We start from the raw sequence: 20,097 nt of genomic DNA, 5'->3' as shown, positions 1-20,097 counted from the left end.
GCATGCTGTGGTTGAGCAGTAGTATTTTGTGAATTTACATTTTTGCATAGTGAAAATATCTGGTATTTGTATTGCAAAGTTTCTTCTAGCGAGCCTTGTATGAACTGTGAAGGAAGTCATCTGTCCACTGAAGTGGGAGAAGTAGAGAAGCCTTCTTTCAGAGCTCTGCCTATAAAAAGCAGAGGATGACAATTGTCTTACTGACAGAAGAAAAACATCAGTGGCCCAGTTTAAACTAGTTCTTACCAGCTTTCCTCAGGAATTTCTTCTGGAATATTTTTAAAGAGCATTCACAGATTTAATTTCCAAAATGCTCTTGTTTAAATACTGAGTTCTGCTAAGCTTCCGAGGAAAGAAAGACAGATCTTATACTACTCTTTTTATTCACATTTTTGATAGTCAACCTGCATGTGGTAAAGCTTAGGAAACTACTATTCAGGTGAATACTATGTAATTACTACAGCATTCTTACTGAAATCAGCATTGGGTACCTGGATTTATTTACTACCTTGTATTTGCATAATTTAGTTGTATTAGTCACAGCAGTTTTTAAACAGTGCCAAAAGAATTCTTTCTGGTTCCTGACTTAACTACCAACTTACTACTTAATGTGCTGACAGTATCATAAACAAAAAACAAGGCAAGAGAAATTGGGGTAAATGCAAAAGAAATGTTACTAGATTGTGGGGTAATTTTGCACCAGCAGGTACCTCAGCTCCTCCATGCTTCTCTTAGCCCTGTCCTCAGGTGGAAAAAGGGGGAGAAAACATGATGATGTAAAAAATATTCATGGGTTGTGATAAGGACAAGGAGATCTCTCCTTGTGCTGGAGCAAACTCTCTTGGTCCTTTTTCTACTTACAAGATGTTTGTCAAATCTCCAAGCACAGGACATTATCATTTTTGCTGAAGGCATATGTTTTGCACTGAAAAGTACTGGTTCATTATGATTCCTGAATGAAAGGCACCTAAACTCTGCAAGATATCACCTAAGATGCTTTTTATTAGAGCTAACGCTAAAAGAAAAAAAAAATAGCACAGGTGATCGTACACCCCTTCAAATGCTAGAGCCCTGACCCTGACTCCAAACCACATAGCTATACTGTAGACCTTGTCTGTAGCAGAGGTTCTCCCCTTTCACTCAGTTGAGATAATTACATGATTTTCTTACAAAGAAACAACTCTGCTTGCTCAATTTCTGCTGTTGAGAAGAGGTGAAGTTCTTATTATAACTTCTTTCTGCTCTGTTAGATAAAGGCAAGACCACAGAGCAGTGGTAATCACTGGAACCAGGCGGAAGCTGCCTGCAGGCTCCTCTGTCCCAAGAAGCTGGCTGAGTTTGCCCCAGGCCAAGGGATTTGTGCAGCCCCACAGGGGGTTCTGGGGCCACACAGTATGGGCAGCACAGCACAGGGCAGGCCTGGGCAAACTCGAGTTAACCCTGGTGTGGATCACCAGCTGCTCAGCGCATGGTGGTCTTCTCGACAGGTTCACTACCACATGTTCATGTTAGTACTGAGAATACAGTATCATTATGGTAATGTTAGTACTAAATGATGTTCAAAAACTTCTGATACTGAATTGTTTATTTATTTGTAGGAACTGGTGAAAAGGAAGATAAAACGTCAGCTGACAAAACAGCAGAAGTCTGCTCTGAGGCGACGACTACAGAAAGGAGAGGCAAACGTTTATACCAAACAACGTCGAGAAAATATGCACAACATTAAGTCAAGCTTGGATGCAGCTAGTTTCTGGGGATAATTTATCATAGCTGCCACCGAACATGAGAAAACTCACAGTACATACAGCTAAAACAGTTACCTAATAACCAAGCATCCTTTTATACAGTGGAGGAAAAAGTTCTTAACGATACCGTGTATTTTTGGAAACTAATAAACATCACGCTGGTTCCTCTGGTTTTGTTTGCATGATTTTATTTTGTGTTCCTAGTTAAAAATATCGACTGTGATTTAAAATAAATTAGTAGTACTAGGTACGATCATTTAAGTACAGTATTTCCAACAGTATCTTGTTTTAGGTCAATTTTACTGTTTTTGTATAGATTAAGAATCTTCTGATGTGCAGAGGATTCCTCTTTAAAAATTTTCCTTTGTTCCTACAACATAAAATTTAAATGTGAAATTCTGCCCTCAGGTTACAAACAGATATTTGTTTGATTTAATTAAAAATCAAAAGGAAATAAAAACTGATAGCTTTTAACACTCTAAAATTTCTTTTGAACCTGTACAAGGATCATCAAACAACATGATAATGTACATTCTTTGAACCAAGCAATTCTTACTTGTTTTTCCTTTCACTCCAGGATCTTGTATAGATCTTGAAAAGATCTATAGATAAGAGAAAAGGAATAAGTCAGTGCTGTAGAGATCTGGCAGTCACTCAGGTTTTGAATTTGGCTGTGCAGTTACCAATAAATCTAATTCATTTAACAATTTACATAAAGTGGTGAGCATTCTGAACTTCTCTTTTTAAAAAATATTACCATGTTTTTTTTTATGTTATTTTGGGTCTCTGAAGACCTAGAAAAACAAGTATCTTGATGTATCTGTGATTTAGGTGAAGAGCCTTCCTAGAGACGTATGACATGGTAAAGTTTGTCATCAACCCATAGTTTGCAACGTTTAAAATCTTTTACTTGGCTGGGGAAATGAGGAAGTTTGGATTTGAGGTTGATTTTTTACTCACACCTGATACTATCTATATTCTACTTTACCCTAACTGAAAATCAGCTTTTAGTCTATTGAGAATTACAGCCTCTGTCCTGTCTTGCAGCATGCTCTGCTTTGAAAGTTTTCAACTTCTGTCTTTTTGCTTTTACAATAAAAAAACTAGTCTTAGCTAGCAGTGGTATACATTCTTAAAAGCATGGCAGGCCGGAGCAGAGATGTAATAGATAAGTGTTTCTTTTAGCATCAAAGCTGCAGGAAGGTCTGGTGACAGAAGTAAGGAAGTCCAATTAAATCTTAAATGTGATTGTTATCAAGGTATGTAGGGCTGTTTCCTGATGCAAATAGCTCTTTTTAGCACGGGCAGAAAAGCAGCCTAATTGAATTTAATTTTATTTCCATTTTAAATGTAAAGGGAAAAAACATACTTTTATGTTTCTACACTCTTATCTGTTAAGGGGTTGTTTCAGTGACTGCTTAATGAGATTTCAGTTGAAGCTCTTTGCATAAGATGTGCACACACTTTTTGGCTTCTAATTTAGAGCTTTTCACAGTGGGTGAGTTCTTTCTGGTGCATGACCTGAAGTCTGTCTTGGTAATGGGTTCCAAAAATATACAAAGCCTGTCCCGTTTTATTGTGCTCCATGAGAATAGAAAGGATGGAATGATGGAAATCCATGCTGTTTATTTTCAAAACGTTCCTTTAAAGCATCCATTAACTCTTTTAAAGGTATTCTAATGGATGGCTGTAAGTTATCATTTTCATTTACTCTGCCAGACGAGACTTTTCAGAGAGTAGAGTAAGTGAGGGAGTTACAGCTTAATATATCTTTATTAAGCCTTTTTTTTTTTTTTTTTTTTTTCAAAGCAGCAGAATTCCTGAAATATCTGAAGTCATCAAAGGTCGCCACAAAGTTTACACATGGGATGAAGTTTAGAGTTCTCTTAGAGTGAACTTGGGAAAATGCAGAGGTTAAGACAATAGCATTATTGATTATCTTAGCGAATTCACCTAGCAAGGAATGTGCGGGTAATAACAAAATGGGTTTTAAATGTTTTAGTAAACAAACACAATGTTAGTTCATTAATTTGTAAACAAAACATGAAGATAAAGAGTAGATACACCTTGTGCAACGCACACTCTATAAATGAAACAGTATGTACTGAAACTTGCAAGTGATGGAGATAAAAGGTTGCCCAGCAGTTTTCCACTGCTGCATCTTTAAAAAGAAAAAAAGAAAAAAATAATTTTTCTTTGGGAAAGACTGTACAGTAATTAAAGAACACACATCCTTACTTTGGGATTTTTTCCAAATCAAAAAGAAGACTTTACTGGAATTGAAATAAAAGTAAGCTGAGCAAAGCAACTATTTTGTACAGTTTATGACTCTTACACAAATGTGTGTGACAGCAATGTATTTACATTCGTGCTTCAAGCTTTTGCCACTGCATCTGTGTTTGCCTTGATTGGAGTGCCTCTTCAGACCTCTGCATATCCCACAGGTCCTTTTAGATGTAAAAAGTTTAATTCACTGGTATTTTAATACATTTATTGTATAGGGAGTAAGGAAACTGCTTTTCAGGAAACCAGATTCAAATTGGGTTAACCTAATATATCACAAGTTTAATTTTGCTAATCGGATTAATTTTCTATTTGCCATTAATATCCTTCTTCTCCAGTTACATAGTTACAGGAAGAAAAAAAAAAACACCATACTTTTTATCGAATTTGTTGTTTTCAAACAAGAGCCTGCATGCTGCTTTCAGGCTATCACGTTTAGTATAGCTTTACATAAGTATTTCCTTATATTTGCAATCTTTTCCATAATTTGAGGGTTTGGGTGAGCAAGAGAGTCTCTTTATTCATTTGGTATGAACCAGAGAGGTCTTTGCCTCAGCACATCGCCAATAAACCGATGAAACAAACTTCTTTCTGGTGATTAGCTTCTCTCCCTGGCCTGTAGGTGGGTGTGTTTAACAGAAGGAAGGAGTAGGAATGCGCCTGTCAGCCTGCCTTTGCAGCTAATTAGCTCAGCATACAGCAAAGATAAGCAGTCCGGGGAGGTGGACCCTGCGGAGGGTCGTGGGGTTTGAGGCAATGCCTGATTGGGAGACGTGGGGAGATTCCTCAGGAATCCAGAGTTGGTACAGGACTTGCCTGACTCAGGCATGAGGGCAGCTTGTGGCTGCTTTCTGGAAAAGCAGAGCAGAGATGGATAGAACCTTGGAGTCTCTGCAACTTGTAATTGCCCAAGTTCTGCCTCATCGAGACCCTGCCCTGGTTTTTAAAGACTGTAAGTACCAAAGATAATGATTTTATTTCCCTGATAGTGAGTGTATTTAATTCAAATGTCTGTTGTACCCAACAAATTAAGAGAGAGAAGTAATTAACATGCTTGTACATGTATTCGTGTGCATACAACAAACTATCATTATTTTATCTTGCCTATTTGAAGGCAGTGTTGCTGCTTATTTTTTAAGTTTGCATTTCAGAAAACTGATTCACAACTTTTACCTAGGATATTTAATTACATTCTAATAACATGGTAAAAACTTTACTGCTTGACAATTTTGGAAAACTTTATGCCAACTCTCTTTCTGTGGTTAGTTTGTCCTATAAATTACCTTTCTTGACTGTAGTACTGCAAAATATCAAATATTGCAATCTTAAAACATAAGATGTTTTCCTGCAAGTATATGGAATGTGATTTCCCTCCCCCCCCCCCATATCAGACTTGACTATGGATGCACTTTTTAAACCTGGCCAAAACACTTTATTCTCTCTTTCTCTCTCATTTTACAAACTATCCCTTGTGAAATGTTCTGAAGTACCTTTCAGTAGATGGCACATAATAAACTGGCCTGATACATTCCTTGAAACAGAGTTCAATGCAACTCACATCACGGAAATAAGAGTATTTAAATTTGAATTTATGATTTGAGTGGGGCTATGCATGGAACAAAGTGCTATTTAATTAGTAATTTCTTAGAAAATACATCCACAGATTTCATACAATGGAAAAAACCCTCTTCAACAGATCAAATGAAACAATAGTTAAATTCCATTGTTCTCAGTTTTCTTCACAGGTGAATGAGATCTCTTGATGTCATGCCCCCAAATCTGGTCCTACATAAACAATTTGATTGTAAAATTAGTATTTTGCTGGGTGTCATTTCAGTCTGAATCACCTAGTCAATCATTTAACATGCAAACAATGCTGGAACAATGTTAGATTTTTAGAAGGGAGTTTTATTTATTTATTTATTTAACATTCACTTCTAATTGTAATCTCCCGTGTGACCTGAGGCACACTGCAGAGACATTTATTTAATCTCCACTTCATTCTTTTGTCAACAGCTCTGTTAGAGTTAATAAAATCAGTCTCATACTGATGACCTCAACTGTTGCCTTCTAAACTTGCTGTAAAAGGAATAAAGACTTAAAGACATGGCTAGTGATGGACCTAGGGGAAAAACCCATGTACATCTGCATTAAACAACTCCACTTGCCAGATTCTTATGCTCATAGCCACACTGAAAAGTCAGAGGCTGACCCAGTAGTTCCCTGGGACTAAGTTGGATTTACTCTTGTAGAAGGATGCTACTCTTGTGTGAATGTAGCATAAGGATCTGTCCCAGAGCTTAGGAGTCTGACATCTGTTTCTCAGGCCACCCTGCAGGAGGTTTGTATGCTGCTGGGTAGGTTTGTATTACTGTTGCAGTCTTGGGACCTCGTGGAGCAGTCTGTGAATGTACACACATCACAGGAACAAAGAATTTGATCGGGGTGCAGTGTGGGGGGTGGGCTCGAGGAGAGGGGCATTCCCTTTCATAAGTTTCCACTGGTAACCAGTTCCTGCAGGTCTACTGACAAGGCTTTTATTGAAAGTGTATGTACAAGCTGCTTGGACAATGCATTTGTAACCACCCACAGATCTAAGGGAGGGAGAGATGATTAAATAGAAACAAAAGTGCGAGTGGATTCGTGTAGTTTTGTTTTTTTTTTTTCTACTTTAGATTTTCTGAGGTATGAAAAGAATTTTGAAGGCATTCTAATATAAATTTAACCTATACAGGCTTGAAGTTGCTGTGAGTGTGTGCCACTAATTCTGACTGGTGACAGACATTCATAGTGCTTTGTCTGTAAGTCAGATGAGAATTTACATGCATTCTTTTTATCTTCAGCAAAAAGTCATCTTTAGATCTAGGTGGTGTCCATCTCTGACTTTTAATCAGATTTAAATACAGCAAGCAAGTATTAGACTAGAAAGAACATAGTGTCTCATGTTTCCCCATGGGACCACGTCCACATCTCTTACAAACGCATTACTTTCAGACCTTATTGGAAAGAACAAAGTAAGAATGAAGTCCATTCAGGATCTACTTTGTTGCAGCAGCATCTACCCTTTTCACAATGTGGTGTGACTCAGTATGTCAACAGGACTGAGTTTTGCTAGGGCAAGATGTCAGAGCAAGTCTGCTCATCACTGCTCAGCACCACATACACTTTTTGTTCCCATTCCAACCTAGAGGTCTTGGCTTGCACTGTCCCAACACTTTGTTCTGTTGGGAATGTCTCACAGAGGGCTTTCTTCAACAGCAGCAGGGAGAGACAAGATGTTCAAAAGTCCCTGCCCTCCTGGGTGCAGCTTGCAGGAGCAAATACAGTGAGTGGTGCTGTGCCTGCTGCAGCAGTGCTCCTTCTGGGCTAGCATCTGCCCAGCAGAGGCAGAGATGATGGGATTTGGGAAAGATGCAAGATCATGGCTGGGTGCCCTGGCAACAAGACAGCAGGGATAATTTGTTTCTCACAAGTTCCTCCCTGCCATGAGAATGCTTTATCCTTATAGTGGTAAACAATCTTTGGCAGAGAGCAGGGGTCTGAGCAAGGCCCCGTGGTGCAGGCCTGTCACCAGCCCACCGATGGGGGACGGGGAACAGTGGGCTGCAGAGGGGCTGGCAGCTCCAGCAAGAATGGGACAGGCAAAGACATGGAGGAGGAAGGCAAGAAGAAGGAGCCCAGTGCTCAACCCATGCTACTGCAAGAGTTGTGTTTGCTTTTTGGTGTGTGTGTTTCCCTGAACTGTGCGCTGTATGTAGCTTCCATCCCAGATAACATGATAAAAAGATAATGCTTTCTACCATGCAGACCTAATTAACCCCAGCACTGGTCTAATCCATATGCTGACCTTATTACAACTTCGTTTTCATATCAAAAAATATTATGGTATCAGGTAGGAGTTACGATAAAGCTTGGAAAAAAGCTAAGTACTTCCAGAAAGTCTTTTTAAGCCCTGACTTGAATTCATGGTTCCTAGATGGATTGCTACTTGGTTGGTTTGTGAACATTTAGCAAAGTGATTTTACATCAGCTGAACAGCACTGTGTCTCCATTTCTTTTTACTGGTAGCAACAAATCGCACATTTTCCTTTGCACGTTTTGCCAGCAAAGATTTCAGGTCAGCAATAGATGGACAGGTTAGACTGTAGAGTTTTTAATAAGAAAGTATGTTAACTTATGGGGATCTGCCCATAATTTTTGGTAGAATCAGCCCAGCTCACTTTTCTTCATTTAACATTGAAATAGATTTGTCAGTGGGTACCATACTAGCTCTCTGATACAAGCTTTTAAATTGAAGTGCACTATAGCCAGAGTAAGTCAGTTGCCTTGGAGAAATATTACAAGATTAAAAGTTTTATCAAACAAACAGTCTTTTCCTTTCTAGATTAATGTTATTATTACTATACTATTCCTGTGCGAATCAGTTATACTTCTGATTATCACAGGAGATTGACCAATTTATAATTCTTTATTGCTATATTCAGATGCTGAAATTATACCAAGGTTCTTATCATTTTCCCATGTAATGCTACATAAGAATGTAGACCAAGCCAAGCTCTTCGGCAATGATTAACAGTTGTCTTCAGACTATCAGCTTAAAAACACCTGACTTTAGTATGTCTACTCATTCTGTTCCAAGTGATAACCTGCTTACTCAATTCATAATGCTGCAGGGATTGACTTTTTGCCTCAGTCCAACGGTGGTGTCAGTGAAACCCTCCCAGTCTCTACCCTTCCTTTCCCTAGCTGCATCTAAATCTGCTGTGACTACAAACATACCAATGGTTCACAAAGCCTACACCATTCTCTGAGCTGCTTGCCTCCAACATCTTCTTCTTTCTTCCTTTACTTGGTAACATGTTCAGAATGGCTCTTGAGGAGGCCATCCAGTTCATTTATTTAATTTTATTTTGTTCGTTTTCCAAATCCTTGAAGTCTAGGAACTGTCAGTCAGTGCTGGATTTAAGGTAGCCATTGCCAATTAAAGATGTTGCTTCTCACAAGTGGAATCTCACCCCACAATCAGATCTTCTTTTCCTGGAACAACATCTTGCTACTTTTTGTGCTTTTTAAGGGTTTTAGACAGAATCACCTAGTAGTCCACTGCTAGATCAGCTCACTCATATAGCATCCAAATCCATCATGGAGAAGGAAAAATGCCCCTGAAGTCCTCTCAGCATATTGTTGGTGTCCCAGTACATGATACTTGATAATGTTTTTATATATATTTAACAATATACCTAATTTCATTAGGTTTAGTAAGGATATGGGGCTTTTTATTTTTGTACATATACATGGAGAACAGAATAGTATAGCATATGGACCAGAATATCCTAACAAAATCACTGCTAACATGCTAATACATAACATAATATATATGATAAATGCATAGTAAGATCATGGGAAAATTAATTGATATTGCCTACTCACATTTGTACCTTTTTTTTCCTAAAGCTATTATTTATATGTTTAAAAATATGCAAAATAAATCAAAAGAGAAGCAATAAAACCTTCCCTCAAAACAGCTGGATCCCACTCCAGTTGCTGCCTTTTTTTTTTTTTTTTCTAGAGATTTAAACAGTATCTCTTTGCTAGCCTGAGCCCAATTTAACAGCTTCCCTAAGATGTATGCATTAAGTTACAAGCCTTAATAGGCTGCAGCTGGGGAAGGGTGCACTTGTAACTTATGAACTTTGTTTAAACGATATAGTTTTACTGATTATGTGCCATGGCTTGATTTAAGACATGTAAGGGAACTTTACTAGCCTCTCACTGAAGAATCTTCTTTAATAGATTTCATATTACATATTTCTTTCATTCAAAAAGCTTGTATTTTTCTTCTGCATTCACGTATTAAATTAAATCCACGAAGGCAGTTAAAAGGACTTTTAGAAACAGCTGTTTTAAGTTTTAAAATGACAAAGTAGGTGGTTATCTTGTGTGTGTGTTCTTTATACTCCACTCTCTCGGCAGTGAGACATTGTCAAGTATATGACTCCATTCCACTTCAGTGGCAGAGTCACTTGGCTCCCACTCCGATTTGCCCTTCCAGTCTTGGCCAAAACACCCCCCTCCCAGTTGGCCAGCCTCCTGTTTATGGCATTGTTTGTTTGCCTTGGTTGAGGTGAATGCCTAGCCAGTATTTTTAGCAGTAATTCACAGAAACCTGGAGCTATTTTTTTTCTGGCATCAATGCAGTGCAAACTTACTGACATAATCCAAGTTGGAGAGTTCTGTTTCCCACTTAGAATGATATTTAATTTGACTCACAGACTTCCTTGAGCAGAGGCAAGACAGTTGCTACTGAAAGGTGAGAAATTGTCTGGAAAACAATGTTGTGTTATAATAAATGTGTTATCATTTAATCCTCTTTCAAACACAGTTCACATCAAACTGTATTTCTGAACTCTCAAAAGAGCTCAGGGTTCATTTAGGGTAAATGCAGCTGTATAACCCACATATTTGTTGTTCCACAGAACTCGCAGCCTGTCCTAAATTCAAATATATATATATATATAAATAAATAAATAATAAAAAGTCCTTAGAGTCTAGGAAAACTTCAAGAACTCTACCAGGATTTGCACTTGGGGACAGCTTCATTTGGTACAATGCTCAGCCCCTGGGCAAGAGGCTTTTCCAGCTGAGTAAAAAGCAAAGTAGAGAAGAAAAATCATCTTCTCACCTCGTAACTAGGCATTACAGCCAGCTTCAAATAGACTGTTGTGGAACCATTAATATTCACAGATGGGAGAGTACTAAAGGAGGGTATATGGAATTCTTGCTCTTGAACTTGGTGATGCACGTACTACTATGAAACTCTAACTGAGAAAGATCTGAGGTATAAAGTGGATAAAATATTGTCTGAATGGGGTCTTGGCATTGCCTACAACAAAATCAATACTGTTAACTAATTCAGCAACTGACAGTGTACAAAATAAATTGTTTTAAAGCATGGATGATTTAATCCTGAAGAAAATTGTTTGTCATTGCATACAAATACTATAAGCATTATCTTAAAAACTCAACCACATCATAGGCATCTTTCAAAATACGAAAGTCAATTACAATGAGAATGTCCTTTCAAAATGAGACGTAAATTACAGTATTTTGCTGCATTAAACCATGAATCTTGTTGTTTCATTTATGTACTTCTGAAAATTCTCATTGTTTTCCATACTGCATTTTTAGACTTAAGCCAGTTGGATTCCAAATACCGATATACAGCATAGAGACTGAACAACATTCTGCCTGGAATGTTTAGAAATGAAGGCAAACAATGCATGTGATTGCAGGAAAAATGAATATTGAGAGATCTTAATAAAACATTAGTAATCATCATATTAGTAATCATTAGTTACTATCTTAGAATAGTAACTTAGTATATTTGATTGTGCATCTGATCATATGTATACATTTTTCACATCTTCCTAAACTACTACAAATCCATGTGATACATAATGAAGGAAAAAAAAATAATAGTGGCTGTAGTGGCTGTTAGGCATAAATAAAATTTTTTTTTTTTTTTTTTAGTAGAGAACTGTTTTCACACACACCGAATTTTTACAAGTTTAGCTGAAATTGTTTTAATTATATATTTGAAATTGATATGCTGTTTTAATTTAATGATGATAAACATACTGATTCAAGCTAAACAGTTGAGTAAAATAAAATTAATTAAATCAAAACATAAAGAATTCTTGGGGAAAAAAAAGTTTGAGGCTTTGATATCATGGCTGCATTCTGTAGTTTAACCTGATGCATCTTCATGTTCATCACTGTTTTGAGGTGCTAGTTTTGGCTAGGATTGAAAAAATCACAGCAAAAACTGCAGTGATAATTTGATGCTGCCACTACATATATACCACCAAGTATTTCCTGCTACCATCCTCACAGCTAAGCCAGGTTTTATGTTTATCCAATTCAGTACAAACCCAGGCACTTTTAATTACTTAATTACAGAGATATCCAGCTGCACTGTGGGATAGGCACATAGCTTTCATTTGACAGAAATTCTAAACAGAATAAAAATGATGCTGCTCAGCTACTGTTTCTGTGTTAGTCATACACGTATTAGTTTAATCTGTAGCAGCTACTCACTGCTTACTAGTCCTCTGGTAAAATATTGCTTTATCTGTAAAATTTGAGACAGCTTAAAGCATGTTTCAGGATTTCAGGAAAAGAAGGGAAATATATTTCTGTTGGTGTATTGCAGTGAAAGTAGATACCTCTCTATAGCTCTAAAAAGTCTTTTGAATATTGGTTTTCAGAGTGGAAACTTTCAGCCAAGTGAGAGATGCAGGCTGTCTAAATGCTGAATTACCATCGAAAGGACTCATGAACAAGAATGGAAATTAAAACAGAAATTTTACACTCTGAACTCTTAATTTCTGTAAAACTAACAACAGAAGAGAAGCAAGGATCAGACACACAGCAATTTAGGTCACTTATTGCTATCATTGATACTAAACAGTTTAAATACCTGTTTCTTTTATAGACCACTATACCAGTATAATTTCCTCTTGGTAAGCAAAAGCACGCATGATATTTATGGGTAGTTTCCCCTCCATCAATGAGGGGCTTAGGATACTAAAATCTAGGGACTTGGACTGGACAAAAAATGATCATGCTTGGGATTTCCCTGTGCAGCTTTGCCAATTGCATTGTACATCTTCTTAGAAGACTCAACAGTTTATTACCTACAGAATAATCGATCTCATCATGATGTGGGAGAAATCAAGCTTTATTAAAATTTATTTATTTATTGTTTTACCAAAAGTTGTATCATACAGGCTGAATGATGAGACCAGAAAGAGTACTGTGGGTTACCTACACCACCAAATTCATTATTCCTGTGGACTTTGCATTATTGTTTTTAAGGACTGCACTCTTGGACAACAGTTGTTTCAAAAACCAAAGCACTTTATGGAAACATCCTAAATCAGTGATATTCTTAAAGCTGATACTTTCTGTTGCTATCTATTTCAATACCAGTAAAGGACTGAATGTCACCAATACCATTCTCACACTGAAGCAACAGCTCCTACTGAATTGTCATGTTTAAACTTGGAAATTTTACATTCATGAATTTTATGTTCAAATATCAGTTTTCACTTAATGGGTTTAAAATTAGATTGTTACCCAATGTGTGCATGCTCTGTGGAGCAGAAGGTCTCATAAAAAAGAAAAAAAAAAAAGAAAAAAAAACACTCAGATGTTTACATCAGTGAGGTATTCAGCCAGAGACCAATTTCTGAAGGTGGATTACCATTTGGAGTCCGTACCGGTAGCAGTTTCCCTGGCTAGTAGACCAGTTTTTCTCCCACATTCATCATCATTTAGAAAAGCAGAAGTCAGTTTCTGTGGTTAAGAGTTCCTCAATATTTCAGTTTTTTCTCACAGCTGCACTGAGACAGTGGTTATCCCAACGTGTTTCCTGTTACAAATACAAAATTTATTCAGATAGCTTTCTTCTTTACGGTGAAGCAATATTCCAATGCCATGAGAGTTCTGCAGCTTTAAATGCCCAAAATGCCAGAACTGGTAGGAGCCAACACTGCTGCTGCATCCGTGACACCATCCAGTGGCAGACAGCAGTGTGCTCCAAACACCCTGCCTCGCCTCCCCAGAGCTCAGACCACGCCACCCGCACTTCCTCATGGCTTGAGCACAGCAAAAAGGGAACTGGTGATGACCACACTCTGTGTGTCTGCCCTTGTCATGGCTAAATGCCAAGAAAAGCTGTTGTCTGTGAGAGCAGTGCAGCTGCCAGAAGTCAGGAAACAGGCGGTGACAATATTGGAGCTCACATTGCTCACCCTGCAGCAAACAGAGCAATGCCCTGTCCATAGATTGCATGTGAGCTACCACCAGGGTGACACTGTCTCAAAATGGATCACTTCTACATTATTCCACTACTAACAAGGTCAGACGAGATGAAGAAAGAGGAAAATTATACATGTATGAGGAAAATTATCTCTGCCACTGATTCCTGTATGCACTAACACTTGATACTGAACCAGTATCAGTACTCTGAAGGACCCATACTGCTGCCTAGGGCTTCCATACTTCCACTGGAAGGTCCAAATTAAGAAACATACTTCTTACCTTCTGAATTTAAATTTTCAAGTGAGAAATGATGAACATCATACACAGCTGTTTTTTTTTTTGTTTGTTTGTTCATTTGTTTGTTTTTGCATAGTGTTGTGGTTTAACCTATTAGGCAGCTAAGCACCACGCAGCCATTTGCTTACCCTCCTCCCTCCCTCTGTGGGATGGGGGAGAGAATCAGGAAAAAGAAAAAGAAAAAAAAAAAAAAGGAAAGAAAGCCTGTAGGTTGAGATAAAGACAGTTTATTTGGAGAGAGGAAAAAAAAAAAAAAAGAAGAAGAAAAAAAAGGAAAATAATAATAATGATGATAAGAGTATTAATACCACTAATGTGTACAAAACAAGTGATGCACAATGCAATTGCTCACCACCTGCTGAACGATGCCCAGAAAGAAAGAAAATTATCTCTAAGCTACACATGGCTCTGTAAAAGGAGTCTAGATAAACTATACTAAAATTCTTTTCGAGTCCAAGCCGAAAAGTGTTGAGAAAACCCCAACACAGAACGTAAAACTTTGGAGTACTGGCTCAATAGTCATGATGTCAATTGGATTTCTGGTTTTCACATTTCTATTTTCACATTAGCCTGCAACTATTATCATCATAATATACAACACCTTTTTTTCCAGCTACTTCATAAAGTTTTGCATTAAAAGTCAGCTGCTTTCCTTGCATGACCATGTGTTTTTGTTTTTGTTTTTGTTTTTTTTTGAGAATGGAAAAGAGGAATCTGAGTATAACATTTTCTCATGTTTGAAAGTGAGCAGCTTAATGGCTGCTGTGATATCAAAGTTCCAACACATTGACTTAATAGTACAATATTGCTGACCTGCAATTTATGTACTACAGTAGCCTGCAATCCCAGAAAGTCCAAAATTGCCACAAAATCATATTTTTCACACCAGCAGAAATAATCACAGACATTTTATTATCAATAATAAATGTATCAAGCTCATATGTCTGCATTTCTTGTGTAACACAGAAAACACTAAGATCAAGGACATGTATGCATCCTACATTCAGCATTTTTATGTCTTTGACAGTGAATGTCGTAGCAATATTGCAGGAGTTCTGGGAAAGCAAACAGAAGCAGAAGGCCGTATTCCCAAGTGAAGGCATCATTGTGTATGAATCACTGAGCTCCCTGGGCCCACCATTTGTGAGCTATGTTACCTTGCCGGGAGGAAGTTGCTTTGGTAACTTTCAGGTAAGTGTCAGCTTCCAATCTTTGCCAGGGGAATTTTATCTATTTATTTATATATTTATTCAGGAAAATTCTTTTGCCATAGAAGATACAGGACAACTACTTCTGTAACAATGAATACTACACTTGACTTTTCCAATCTCATTCTGTCCCAGCCCTCACCGACTTGAGAGACAAGGTACCTGAAGGAAAACAACACAGAGTTCTAGGAATGATTTTACCAGTCTTGTCTCTGGTTTCCAGTCATATCTACAATGAAGTGAAACATTATGAGTAACTCAAGTCAGGCCAGATATGTCCCTTCTACGTCAATAACCAAACCTGTCAAGTTAAGAACATGGAATTAATGAAAAGGAAATCCTTCTATTTTGATCTGAGTTCACTTTTTTTTTTTTTTTTTTTTTTTTTTTTTTTTTTTTCTAGACCAAGAAGAACCAGCAAAAGTCGGGTGAAAAATGAAATGAAAAATGTTAAGGCCAGGCAGCTTGCTCACTGCAAGTGCTAATCTGAAAGCAGATGGAGTGCATCTTCATACACTCCATCCTGAGACACTCCACTCAACAGGCCAGACCAGCTGATGAAGTGCATTGCTGTCCTGAAGTTTCATGTGATGGGCTACTTTTAAGTCTCTTGTTTATGCTGTAGTACTTGAGGTCTATGGCAGGACCACAGCACACTCTTATTTGTCTACCCTTCTTTCTTGATCGTGTGTGGGAAAGAGAGAACGTGCAGAGGCCCTCAGCCACATGTTGCACCTGTCACTCTGTGCAGCTACATCCCTGAGCCAAAGTACCAAACTTCATGCTTGTGAAAGGACTTTACACAAACTACAGAAATCTAAAATGAAGCATCCAAACACTTACAGAAGGGTGGGCCCTCTCGATGCACCTCAACGTGGGATCCACAAGTCCTCACGTGGTTTCATCCAGCACACTTCTCTGTCCCTCCTCGCTAAACTTGCTCAGAGGCAGCTGTTACCAAGGTGTCACAGTGACATCATTCAATTCTGTTTCTGAAGTCATCACCGTAGGCCCCTGGCAGCGGCAACACAACACTCTCTCTTGCTAATGCGAATGTCTCTGAAACAAGTAGAGAAGTCCCACTCTCCCCAAGCTGACTTTAATTGGAGTAGTTCCAAAATTATTCTCTGCCCCCCTACATCTGGGGAAGGTGTGTGAGAAATCTTTTCCTTAAGAAAGGATTACAAGCCAAAAAAAGCTTGCTTCTGATATGTTCCCCTTCCTTTTAGAGCTGTTCACCTTTGATTTCCAAGGAAGAAAAAAGAAGGTGAAATCAACAATTCTCCTCCTCCGAGTTGGGAATATGAAATAAGCCCAATTATTTAGGAAGCGTGAAAAAGGAAACTATACATTTCCTTGTTAAACACCTTGTTGCTTCTGAAAACTTTTCCAGTACTTTGCAGCTGCAGTGCTTTTCGGTGGGTGGGCAGCCGAGCTCCATCACGGCCACTCTCTCCCTCCCCCTCCTCAAAGAAAAGGGAGAGAAAATACGAGGCAAAGGGCTCAAGGGTTGAGACAAGGACAGGGAGATCGCTCAACAAGGATCGTGATGGGCAAAGCAGATGCAGCATAGGGAGACAGTAAGATTTCCTGCCTAACTACTACTACTACCAGGCTAGACAAGTGAGAACCAAAGGAAAGAAACCAAAAACACCTTCCTTCCCCCCATCTGAGCTCTTCCAGCTCCTCCCCCCGTGCAGCGCAGGGGAACAGGGGGACTGGACTGGGGGTTGTGCTCAGTCTGTAGCACTTCATCTCCACCACTCCTCGGTCCCTCTTTGCCCCTGCTCCACGTGGGCTCCTGTCCACGGGCTGCAGCTCCGGCCCGGGGCCTGCTCCTGCGGGGGCTCTCCATGGGCCGCAGCCTCCTCCAGGCCACAGCCACCTGCTCCACCGGGGGCTCCTCCACCCATGGGGGGGCTGCAGCGTGGAGATCTGCTCCATGGGGGACCCATGGGTGCAGGGGGACAGCCTGCTCCACCAGGGGCCTCTCCCTGCACAGCCCGCAGGGGAACTGCTGCTGCCTGCCTGCAGCACCTCCTGCCCTCCTGCGGCGCTCACCTGGGGGGCTGCAGGGCTGCTTCTCTCACGCTTTCACAATCCTCTCTCCCAGCTGCTGTTGCACAGCAGTATTTTCCCCCCTTCCTTAAATCTGCTCCCCCGAAGCCCACCCAGCAGCACTCCCTGCCTCGGCTCTGGCCAGCAGCAGCTCCTTTTTGGAGCCATCTGGAGCTGGCTCTGCTCTGATGCTGACAAGATGGGGCTGCATTCATTTCCAAACTGCCTGTCATAAAGGCCTTCACCTTTGCATTACATTGAGGCAGCGGTGATCTCAGCCTTATTGTATTGCTCTGCGTAATGTAGCTCCCAAAAGAGATCCCAAGGTCCAGAACAGACATGGAAATAACTGGGGGGTTGTAAGGAAAACAATTGCATTCCATCTACATGCTTGGGTGTTATTAACAGAGCTTTGTATACTGAGCTGGTGCTTGGTAGGAGAAAAACCATAAATCTTCCCTAGGAAAGTAGGACCCCCTCAGCTACATACTGCTGTGAGGAAACTCAGATGTAAGAACACACTTAAATAACACATCAGCAGAGCTGTTGTGCTCCTGACCACCAAAGGCACCTTTTTCCAACACCGTCGTACTGGAAGTTGATGCAGCTGGTTCCATCCTTAACGTGGGACTGTACAGTGCTTTAAAAGAAATATTTTTTCACAGCTTTGGAGAAAGCGAAGCAGAGAAAACCCCACCTAACCACTGATACCTGGACCCCAAACTGCCACAGACTGACAGCGATGCCCACTGGATATCTCCTGCTGCCTTCTGCCTGCTCCAGCAGAAGTCCCGTTTGAATTAGCCAGCAGGTCCCTCTGAGTGGCTTTGCTGAAACTCCTGCCGTAGGAAGTATCCTACGGGAGCCAAGTTGCTAAACTGATGTGTGGTTTTCCCTTAACCCCCTCAGCCCTGACTTTGCAGCTCCTGACGACACTGCCAACGTGTGCAGTGTCACCGTGTGCCAACTAGGTGCCAGCTGCCATGGTTTATAGATTGTAAAATGAGTGATTTGGGACTCGTGAGCACTGAGAACAGGTTAGCAATTGCTTAAGAGCTTTACTTGTGTCGCTCTGGGGCAGGGAGATGGGTGAAACATCTTAGGCTTGAAAAGTGATTCCCTGCAGAGGGACGTGCTCAGATCTGCACAACAGATCTGTTGTTTTGCTCACCTTATTAGATCCCTGCTTGAGAGGTTGCTTGCAAGAATTGATTCCTCTTTACCTTGATGTGTCAAGCTAAAGACAAATCTGTGCCAAAGCACTGTCTGATCAGACGAGTGCCTCAGTTCAGGATTGTTCTTGGACAGCTCCAGAAACACCAGGACGATCAGCGCCTTCAGGAACTGATTAATTGGATCTCGAGGCTGTCATAAAACAGGTCCCTGAAGTTTGAAGACTCTTCCAATAGTTTGGGCCAGCAAGGAGCAGCTGTACCTGGCGGCTGCGGTAACTCGGGGCTCAGAGTCTCAGAGAGCGTGCTGAAAGGTGACCCCCAGCTGGCTGCTGGAGGAAGCTGAGGCAGCGTTCAGCTCTAACCTTTGCCTTCTTGGCTGTCATCTTTGCACTCCTGCTGTCAGTGGGTGTTGAGTGTCCTTCCCCCCAGCCTCAGAACGTGCCCTCAGATGTAGGCAGCGTTTAGCAGCTAGAATTCACTCAAATATAAAGAGTACAAATCATGCGTTTTCTGCTTTTGCTTTGGAACTCTTAGCTTGAGGTTTTCCTGCAGGCCATGAGGTTTCTTGCAGCAGCAGGGATGAGTTCTGTTAGCAAGAGGCTGTTCTGTGCTTCGACTGTGGGAAGATGAATGGTTACCTGTGCACCGTTAAATAGAACTTGACACCTAGCACACCGCACTTGCAGCCTGTGGGGTGCTTTAACAAGCAGGTAAATCAGCAGAGGCTGTTTTGCAGCCGGGGTGATGCTGGGTGATTAAAAAGCAGGGGCAGAACAAGGAGTTTCTAGTGTTTGTTCTTGCTTGTCATCCGACTCTCCACTTCCACTGTTCGTTAGAAAAAAAACAAAAACAAAAACAAAAAACAAAAAACAAGGGGTAAGCATCTTAATATCTTTATTATAAATGGAAGGCACAAAACAGACCAGCTACAGAGACTGTCCAAGAGAAATACTTGGTGCTTTATAAACAAACAAGGAAGTACCCTTAGGTGGGTGTGATAATCCTCCTCTAATGCGTTTTTGGAGTGCAAAAATAGATTTGTTCCTTTCTTGCTCTTCTCTCCAGGACAAAGGCAGAATAGGCAACTGCAAAGTTAGACCAGGGAGGTCAGTTTGTTCCATACTGAGAAAGACAAGCCTGTAAAACAAACTAGACAGATTTTCTTGGTACTATTCATCTTCCTTCAGCAAAGGCAAAGCTTATGACACTTGTTGGTGTGTATTTCCAGACCCCCAGCTACTGGCACTGTAGCGCATCTCTAATTCTTTGGTACAAAAGGTTCAAAATCTCTTAATGCAAACATTTTACCAGCACCCTGGAGCAAAAAAAAGAAATCTAAAAATCTTACCAACTTCTATTACAGACCTGCTGAGTGCACCAGAGTTACTCATTTTTATTCAGGCTTTCAGGGGCAACTTCAGTTGGTTTAGCGCCCGGATTGCCGTGTTAGCAGGTGTCAGTTTAAAAAAAAAAAAGCTTTTGAGGTCCTTTTTAAAATGAGACTGC

The 20,097-nt window shown here is 40.0% G+C and overlaps 1 long non-coding RNA gene across 1 annotated transcript; it reads right to left on the bottom strand.

Annotated features, from left to right (window-relative positions):
- Nucleotides 1-12,749: 12,749 nt before the first annotated feature.
- LOC140000844 (uncharacterized) lies at nucleotides 12,750-16,414 on the bottom strand. Its single transcript, XR_011806088.1, has 2 exons — nucleotides 16,202-16,414; nucleotides 12,750-13,461 (listed from the first exon to the last, which is right to left on the bottom strand). It is a non-coding gene; the product is annotated as an uncharacterized lncRNA (long non-coding RNA).
- Nucleotides 16,415-20,097: the final 3,683 nt, after the last annotated feature.

The sequence above is a fragment of the Anas platyrhynchos genome, chromosome 34, assembly GCF_047663525.1.
Source record: "Anas platyrhynchos isolate ZD024472 breed Pekin duck chromosome 34, IASCAAS_PekinDuck_T2T, whole genome shotgun sequence".
NCBI classification, from domain to species: Eukaryota; Metazoa; Chordata; class Aves; order Anseriformes; family Anatidae; genus Anas; species Anas platyrhynchos.
Note: the sequence above shows the minus strand (reverse complement) of the source record. Positions and strands in the feature narration are given on the sequence as shown.